Here is an 8,310-nt window from a genome sequence, read left to right on the forward strand (position 1 = left end):
TCTTCACCCCCTGTCCTTTTATATTTCTGCAATGCCATCTTCCCTTCTACACTTCTGTTTTCCTGGGAACTTGAGCAGCGTGGTAGCTCTCCGTTTATGTCCTTGCTAATGAATCAACACCTCTAACGCTTTCAGACTGAAATGGATGTTTACATTGCAGATGTTTATGTAATGTAAGTGGCAAAGACTCAGTTTTGATAACTTCATCCCCAGCGGTGTGAGTTCTCATCCATACAGTCACCTTTATAGCAGCTGAATAACTGCACGGTTGAACTCTGTTATTGTTGAACCAGGAGCAGGCGTGCCCCACAGGGAGGAGGGGACGGGGGATGTCGGTAAAAACGCGAAATGAAGCCCCCTGCGGTCTTCCTGATCAGGCAGCAAATTTCTAATTGGAACTAGGAAGTAGCAGTTCAATTTGAAGAAAAGGGCAGAGTATGTGATCAAAACTCGCCCACAAAACAGCCATCATCTTGCTCTTAGTATTTATTTATTTTTCCTGTAAGTTCATCCTTGTGTCAAAACATACTAGAAAGACAAACTCTATAGGAGAGTCATGTCTGTTATCAGACTGGCTGGTACAGCTGGGATCCAGGCTCTTACCAAGCACTTGAGCTCTCTGAGCAGGAAACTTCTAATTAATATTGATTAGAAACAATTTTTTCTCATTGGAAATACTGTAGCACAGTGTACATTGTCATCAGCACTTTTCTTGTTACGGCTGCCATCTTGATTTTTGTTTACTTGTTAGGACCTCAATGGTCTTTCATTTATTCCATAACATTAACAAAGCTAGTTAACGGGAATACACATGAAAGCAATTAGAAAAGTCTTGACCTGCAATAGATGCCAAGCCATGCCTGCACCGACTGCTGAATGCACTAAGAAAGGAGAAAACATTCACCTGCTTTGCTAAAAGCTCAGGAAAAGTGGGAAAAGTCTGGGATGCTGCGAAGTGAAACTCACCTTTGCGGCAGGAGTGAGTTGTGTGTTCCCATAACTGTTGATGCACGGGGTTTGTTCTGTGTGTGTTCTGCTCTGCTGGGTTGTCTTGAAAAATCACTAAACCAAGTCTCGATAGCCTCAGGGGAAAAAAGAAATCCCAGTGTTACTTTTAGTGCTGTGTGAGTTGTGTAATACTGAATATACAATTAAGGCTAGATACCTTAACCTTGAGTCTGTAATTCTAGTGTCAAGTAACCTTGATAAAGGGCTGCGCTTCTGGTGCCTCTTGATGTGTCTGTTAGTGCTGCTTAGTTCTCACTGTTCTTGATTGCCAATTATTTAAATGTTCATTTATGGATTTAAAGAGCAAAGGCATCGTATCCTCATTTGGAAACACTGGACACGTGTGATGGGCTGGACTCTGATACTGCCCAGAACGTAACCCCGGTTATTCGAGTGCTGCTGCAGGTCTCTTGCGTCTGTACGGTAACATCGCTATCAGGGCAGCTGACAGGTAAAGCCACCCTTCTTATGGAGGAGAAAGTCCTAAACATGGAATATCTGTATTTAAATCCCTACAACCTGGTCCCTGATTCTCACAGCCGTATGTCTGAGCTGTAGCTCTCCTTGCACGTAGCTGCTCAGGCCCTGAGTCCAGTCCTGCTAAAACTAACGGGGGGGTGGGGGGACTTTCATTAACTGTAGAAACTAGATCTGGCCCTGAAAGATGGACAAAGGCTTCTAACACTCCTGCTCCTGGTGAGGCTTTTATGCCTTCAGCTATCAAATGTGTACTCTGCTGAGCAGCATCATTAAAGATGCATGAACTGTCAGGATCTCTGTTTCCCAGCGGGGCTGGCGCGTGCATTGCCCAGGGCTCTGAGCAGCAGCTCCAGCATTAAGTCTCCTTCTGCTCTTTTGCTTCACAGATGGTCAAGACCTGATGAACTCAGAGCATCTCTGCAGTCAGACCAGCCAGGTACAGCTATCTGGTATGCTTGGAGTCAAGGGGGGGATGCTGGCCATTCACGGGCTGCTTTTTGGGGTGCTGGTCCAGGAAACCAGCAGTGTGTGGTTGCTCTCAGGAGAGGAGTAGGACCTGAGTGAAAGCACCAGAGCCATGGGAACAGATGGGGGGAACTTCCCATGAATAAACTCATCTGGAAAGCAGAAGATGAAGTGCCTCGGGCAGCAGGACTGGGGGACTGAGCTGGCTTCGAGACATAGCATGGCTGGTTCCTCTCAAGGGTTACGTTATGCAAGTGCCTGCCCAAACCAAGGGCTTGGGGTTATGATTCAGGAAACCTGTTTACGGTTTCTCTGTTCCAAAGGACTCTGAGGCCAAGTTTCTCTCTGAGATTGGATTCAAAAATACACTAAACAGTTGTATATCTAAACAGGCATGCCAGGCACACCCTTAAACACTTCAGCTTGTCAAATACCTGAATGCCACAGAGGATTTTATGGCTAAACATTCTGTGCACTTAGTGTAAACCAGATTATTGTACAATATTTGCTTAAACTGGAGAGAAAGCTCACAGATGATGACAAAGCACTGATGAGTTTCAAGTGCAGTGCACAGGAGATATTTGAATTAATTGCCAATCAACAGGTGTCCAATAGGAGGTGGAAAGCCCTTTAATGGGACCAGTATGTGATAGCTGGGTAGAAAATGTCATGTTTCTTCTCTGGTAGTGCTCTGGTCTTCCCTCTAACAACCAGAATCCTCTGCAAACTCAACGTTTGCTTTCAAAATCAGTGTTGCTCTCTGTATCAGCCTTCATAATGTTGTTCATGTTCCTGTGATCTAGGGGTGTGTCTCTGGGTCTGGACTATCGCCATGCATTTACTACTTTGAACAGATGAAAGAAGCCAGGGGTTAGAGAAATGTGTAGCACTGCAGGTGTTTCTTAGGAAGGTGTAGACCCCATTTTGCTGATGTACCCATCTGGCTAGCATGGCTCTGCTCTGGGTTTCTGTGGAAGTCTCTGCTGCCTCTAGGTGTAGCCCCCAGGCTGGAGAACAGGAGCATGGCAATTATTTTCCAAGTTTCTATCAGTCAGCTTTGTGAAGTATATGTGTAGGATCACCCCTGTTCCACAAGTGAATTATAGGCTGGATGATTTCTTCAAGGCCAGAAACTGAGAAATTCAAGGTCACTATCAGGAGCGATGGCTTATGTCGGTCACAGGAAGGGAGTGGACGTGGCTGCAAATAAAATAGTGTTGTTTTAACTAAAAGCTTAACCATCCTTCAGTAAAAGTCCAGCGCTGAAATGTTTTAGGAGCGTCTTGCTTTGCCTAATGTGATCTTTTCTTTCCAAAAGCCTTCAGCCCTGACCCTAGGGCTGTCCAGAAATGCCTGTTTTCAGGTAGCCAGAGGGTCTTCCTTCTGATTCAAAGTCCTTTGGGAGGGTGTTTTTTGAGGTTCCCCTCCTCATTGCTGTCACTTTTAAACTCCCTAGGACGGTATCTGTTGCTAATATGTTAGTCCAAGGAGCTTGTGCATTGCCAGAAGTGTGCCATGCTTTGATGTCTTGACTGTAAGCTGTATCTGGCCCTTAAAACATCTTCCCCCTCCAAGCTTCTCACAGGCACAGAGATACCGGGTTAAACGAGCTGATTCCTGACCTTCAAAATTTCCAGCCAGATGCAAAGTTTGCACCTTGAGACAATCTTTCTAATTAATCTTCCCAACCTGCTGTGAGGAAGGTAAGTAACAGGCATTAATGGCAGTCTGAGGATTGGCGGAAAGAAACAAGCTGCAGACCTATCATAATGTAAAAGGCTGCCAGCCCCCAAACCTAGGCAGAAAGAAATGCTCTGCTGTCCAGGTGGTGTTCCCCCAGAAACCCCTGGAGATGGCACCTACCCCACGTGTTCCCCTGCTCCGCTGCAGCAGGAGGGAGGCCACAGCAGGGGACTTTAAGCATTAGAAAAGATGTAGGGATTAATTGTGAGACTAAAGCCACTGTTACTGAAGGTCTGCCGCTGCGTAATTCTGGCTTGTCACTACAGCGTCTGTGCTGAGTTGGGAGGAGGAAACCACGACCAAATCAACCCCCCCTTCCCTCTAAACAGCCCCCTCAAAAGCAAGCGCCCATAGGATTTCATGCCAAGCACTCACATGCTCACCTGACGCAAGGGCACTGGAAGCGCCTCTAATGGAAGCTCTGGGTAGAGGCATCAGTGATGAGGTGGGGCGAGAGGTGTCCGTTCCTTCATCTGAAGGCGGAGGACAAGGAGGAGTGTGCTGTTAATAACGGGAACACAGTTTCACGCTCGGCGCTGGGCAGGTGGCCAGCTCCTAACCACAGGGATTAACTCGTAACCTTGCAAGCCGTGGATCTTTGCCTACCAGTCTGTAATATTTCTTTCCTGTCAAGGCATGAAATCTTCCATAGGTCAACCTCATCCTGGCTCTTTATGCATTTGGGGAGGTTTACTCTCCAAACCTGCTCCTGGCTTTTGTGTTTGCAAAAGGCCCTTTTTCTGGGAAAGTCCTGGATGCTAATGTTGCAGCTGGTCCTGAATACTTTGCTTGTAGTAAGTTGGCCTTTGTACCTACAGAACAGAGGAGAAATGAGTGCTGGCCTTTGATAAGGATGAGTTGTACAAATACTGGGAGTTGATCAAATAATGGTTTTTTTCTTCTTTTGGTATATTTGCAAGGTACAAACTGCCATTGGTGTAATCCCAAATTTTAGTTTTTCCGTAGCAGCGAAGATGCACTTGGATAACTTGTTGGGCTGTTGGGAAGTCATTGTGCCTGTGTACTGCCTCATGTCCAGTCTGGCGTAGGCTTTCCTAGTGCAGATGAAGTCATGGTCCCCAAGGTTGGGGCCCCTCCTACCAGCCTTTGCAAAGCTGTGTTTTACTGATTTGATGCTCAAGTATGAAAGATGAGTTACTTTTGACTTGCCTTGCTACAGCACTTGTTCTTTCTGCTGTGCCACCTTGGAGCCAGATTGGTGCACCCTCTCTTTTTGCCCCCTGGTTTATTCTTCATCTAATCTTTTAATTCCTCTTGTGGCCTTTTACTGAAATAAGCACGAATATCCCAGATCTACCCCTCTCTCTCTTTATTAGTCCCACATTTATGCTGCCACTTTCAGCTTTCGCTTGGTGTCCTCCTGTGTCCTCTCTTCTCTTACTGTTTTCTGTCTTCTGTTTTTCCTTTTTCACTCAGCCCCTGGTTATTCCATGTGACCTTCTGTAAGATATCTGAGAGCCTTCCCATAACTTCAGCACTTTCCAAGCCCTTGACTCTATTGTTTGCTTTTTACAGAGAGTAACTCATGTCAGTGGCTTTGCTCATGAGTCTCTCTCTAACATAGTGTTTCACTACTGGCAACCCCCTGGTTTGAGCATAGTTTCCTTTTCTTGCTTCCTTCTAGACACCCCACAGCCTGCAGCTGAATCGCTCCTCCCCTGCCACCACCCCATGATTCCCCTTGTGCCGTGCCACTGATTTCCTTCCAGTATCTCTGTTTGAAACCTCTGGCCTTCGCCACCAGGACTGTGAAATTGCCCATTTCCTTCTGTTTCCCCATCTCCATCTCTCCCACCCTCATCTCCTGCACCCTCCCAGTGCTTTCCACGCCTCCCCTGCCCAGTCAGTGCCCTCCTGGACTGGGCAAGCCCTGGTGCTTGAAGCAGCCCGTGTTCACCAACCGTGACCAACTTCTGCCTTCGCTTCTTGTCTCACGGCTTGTTTCTTCTCCCCAGACCTTACTGTGCTGCCAGATGTTGCCCAGAAGCATTGCCCAGCGGTGCTCTCTTGTGCAGACACCGGAGGGTAGGTTGCTGCTCTGTTTTGCAGAGGCTTGTGCTCGTTTGCAGCACATTTAAGCGTGGACATGGTCTACCTGCTTGCTGTCAGCCTTGCTTCTTAGTGACAGCAACTCTTAGCTGGACAAAAAATCCATCAGGAGACCTTGGAAGATCATGAAAAGAAAACTTTGCCAGGGAATTAAAACTGCAGGGATGGAAGTGTGAATTGGAGAGAGGAAAAACGGGGCAGCACCTTCAGCTCGTGCATGGGGCCGCTGGCACAGCTCCTCCCACGGCGCTCGGCTCCCGCTGCAGCCTACCTACGCTCAGCCGCTTTCTGTTTTGACAAGCTGTCACCACGCGAGCGTAAGATGAAGCAGCAATCGCAAGCACACGCGCTCTGTACGCCCGCAGAACAGGGACATGATTTTTACTGTCCCCTCACTTCTGCATTTTTAAACTCCCAGCACAGCCCAAGACTGGCAGCTCCTTCTGGGCGTCTGAGTTACAGGGTCTGCTCAGTGTCCTTCAGTCACTGCAGCTTTCTACCTATTTTTTTAAATGCAGAAGACTCAATTGGTTGCCAGCACCTGGTCTGACTGCTGAGTAACTTATGTATTATAAAAGCACAAGAGAAAAATCCTGTTCTTAGACCTGGGTGAAATCTTCCCAGCAAACAGTGAACTTGCTAAAGAAAGGAATTTGAGGGACCAAAACCTGTGAAATTGGATTAACTCTGGATGAAGGAGATGCTAGGAACTGTGTCTTTAAAAATGCTGGATGTTTTAGTAATTCTTTTAATGAAACTTTACTTTTGAAATATCTATTTTTCTTAACCTAGACTTTTGTAATATTTTTAATTTGTATCCCCCCCAAAAAAAGAAAACCCCATGTAGTGAATTTTGACTGTATTAGAAAACAAACAAATTGTATTTCTATTCTAGCTCCAAATCTTTGTATTGGCAACTGAAGCAAGAGCTTTGATTTCCCAGCAAAAATGAGGATGATGCGGATGCCTGCAGGCTCTTTCTGGCATGCTCACCCTTCCCTCTGCCCTGAAGATCTCCACCTTCTTCATTCCTGGGCTCTGGGCACTGCAAGAGCCTGCTGACGTGGTAGCTGCCCTATCTTCCCAATCGCAATGCTCATACCCAAATTTGAACAGAAAATGAGTTTGGGTTTTTTGGTTGGTATTTTTTTTTTTTTGATCCTCTAACTGTTAAGATGCGCTTCAGCTCTTTACGCTGACTCACTGGTCTGGCGTGGAGCCAGTTTATTTATGTGACTCCCCCCCATCATTACCATACATGCCTCAGAAAGCAGCTGTGCTTACAACATATTTTAAATAAACAGACAACTGAATTACGGACTTCAAAGACTGGTCCAAAGTTGCTTGGCTCTCCAGCGCCCTGGGCTAAGGCTCTGGCTGCCAGACTTGTGCTTTGGAGAGTCTGTTCCACCCTGCGCAGCCCAGGGCTGCCAAGGTCTCTGGCTGGTGAGGACCTAAGTCCCAGATCCATAACTAACCTCTAACTTGGCTGAGAATTTTCCCATTCCTTCCATCCTGCACCTACACCTCTGCGGATCCAGTGAGGAGGAGGAGATGGCTGTAATTCCTTCTCATCAGCTTTGTTTCCCAGATTTTTTTGCATGTACAAATGCAGCAATAAGACAAGTTTGTACAGTTAAGGCAAGTCTCCATGTGTCACTTGGTGACTCTTAAAACATGATTCTGCCATGTTATAGCAGTAATATGTGAATTCCCTCACACTCATCAGAGCAAACTCCCACCTTAATCAGACTTTCACGCTCTGGCTGCTCTCTCACGTACAATTGCAAAGAACCAGGTTTATTGCCCGTAAACGCTTACCCACACATTGTCCTGTTCAAAGGAGCGAGTCACATTTCAAACCAAAAGGCATTTGTTGAGAGAGAACGTTTTAATGAAACCCCACAGCTCGATGGTCAGAGCTGTCTCCCTGTTGACTTGCCAGGTCTGGGTGGAGGCCCTTTCCCAAGGAGAAATAGGGCCAGTGGTGATTAATCCTTCAAACCTTCTGAAACCTATTTCATCCCGGAAAAGGCAACCGATCCCAGACACAATATCTGACAGCAGCATGAGGAATCCTCTCTGCTCCGCTCCCAGCCCGGGCAGGGGTGAGCGTGGGCTCCCGAGTGCCGCTCCCTGCCCCAGGAGGCTTCTTGGCTTCTCTCCCAGCTCTGGTGACTGGCTTTGACTCCTGGCAAAGACTCTTATCTGCCTGGCTTTGTCCGTCTGTAAAATGGGCATGAGGCACACTTCAGGAACGGCGTTTGTTTTCGGCATCAGTCGCTGTGCTTTAAAAGCCTGAATGTTTCAGTGCGCCGGGGGTGGCTTTCGGTTTTTCCTAAAAAATGCTCTGGGACCCCGTCCCTCGCATTGCTTCGCTCTGTGGCAAACAGGAACCTACCTCCGGGCTCCGCTATTTACGCCGAAAAAAGAGCAAACCGGTTTCTCCCCCGGATATCCTCCCCAGACCTTCCAACTTCAGCGCAGCAGCGGCGTGCCGCGCCCTGCGCCCAGCCGGGGCAGCTCGTATCGGCAGGGGCACGA

The 8,310-nt window shown here is 47.3% G+C and overlaps 1 protein-coding gene across 4 annotated transcripts in view; it reads left to right on the plus strand.

Moving 5' to 3' along the window:
* Window positions 1-8,310, plus strand: part of PPP1R16B (protein phosphatase 1 regulatory subunit 16B) — an 81,710-nt gene that overhangs the window by 11,604 nt on the left and 61,796 nt on the right. For 2 of the 4 annotated variants that reach the window (XM_035900905.1, XM_009645468.2), the window contains exon 3: window positions 1,311-3,656. The gene's annotated coding sequence lies outside the window, so the exon portion shown is untranslated. The remainder of the gene's footprint in view (window positions 1-1,310; window positions 3,657-8,310) is intronic. The other 2 variants (XM_035900904.1, XM_035900903.1) reach the window with 2 other exon arrangements.

Source organism: Egretta garzetta, unplaced genomic scaffold (genome assembly GCF_000687185.1).
Source record: "Egretta garzetta isolate BGI_Z169 unplaced genomic scaffold, ASM68718v1 scaffold188, whole genome shotgun sequence".
Classification (NCBI taxonomy): Eukaryota; Metazoa; Chordata; class Aves; order Pelecaniformes; family Ardeidae; genus Egretta; species Egretta garzetta.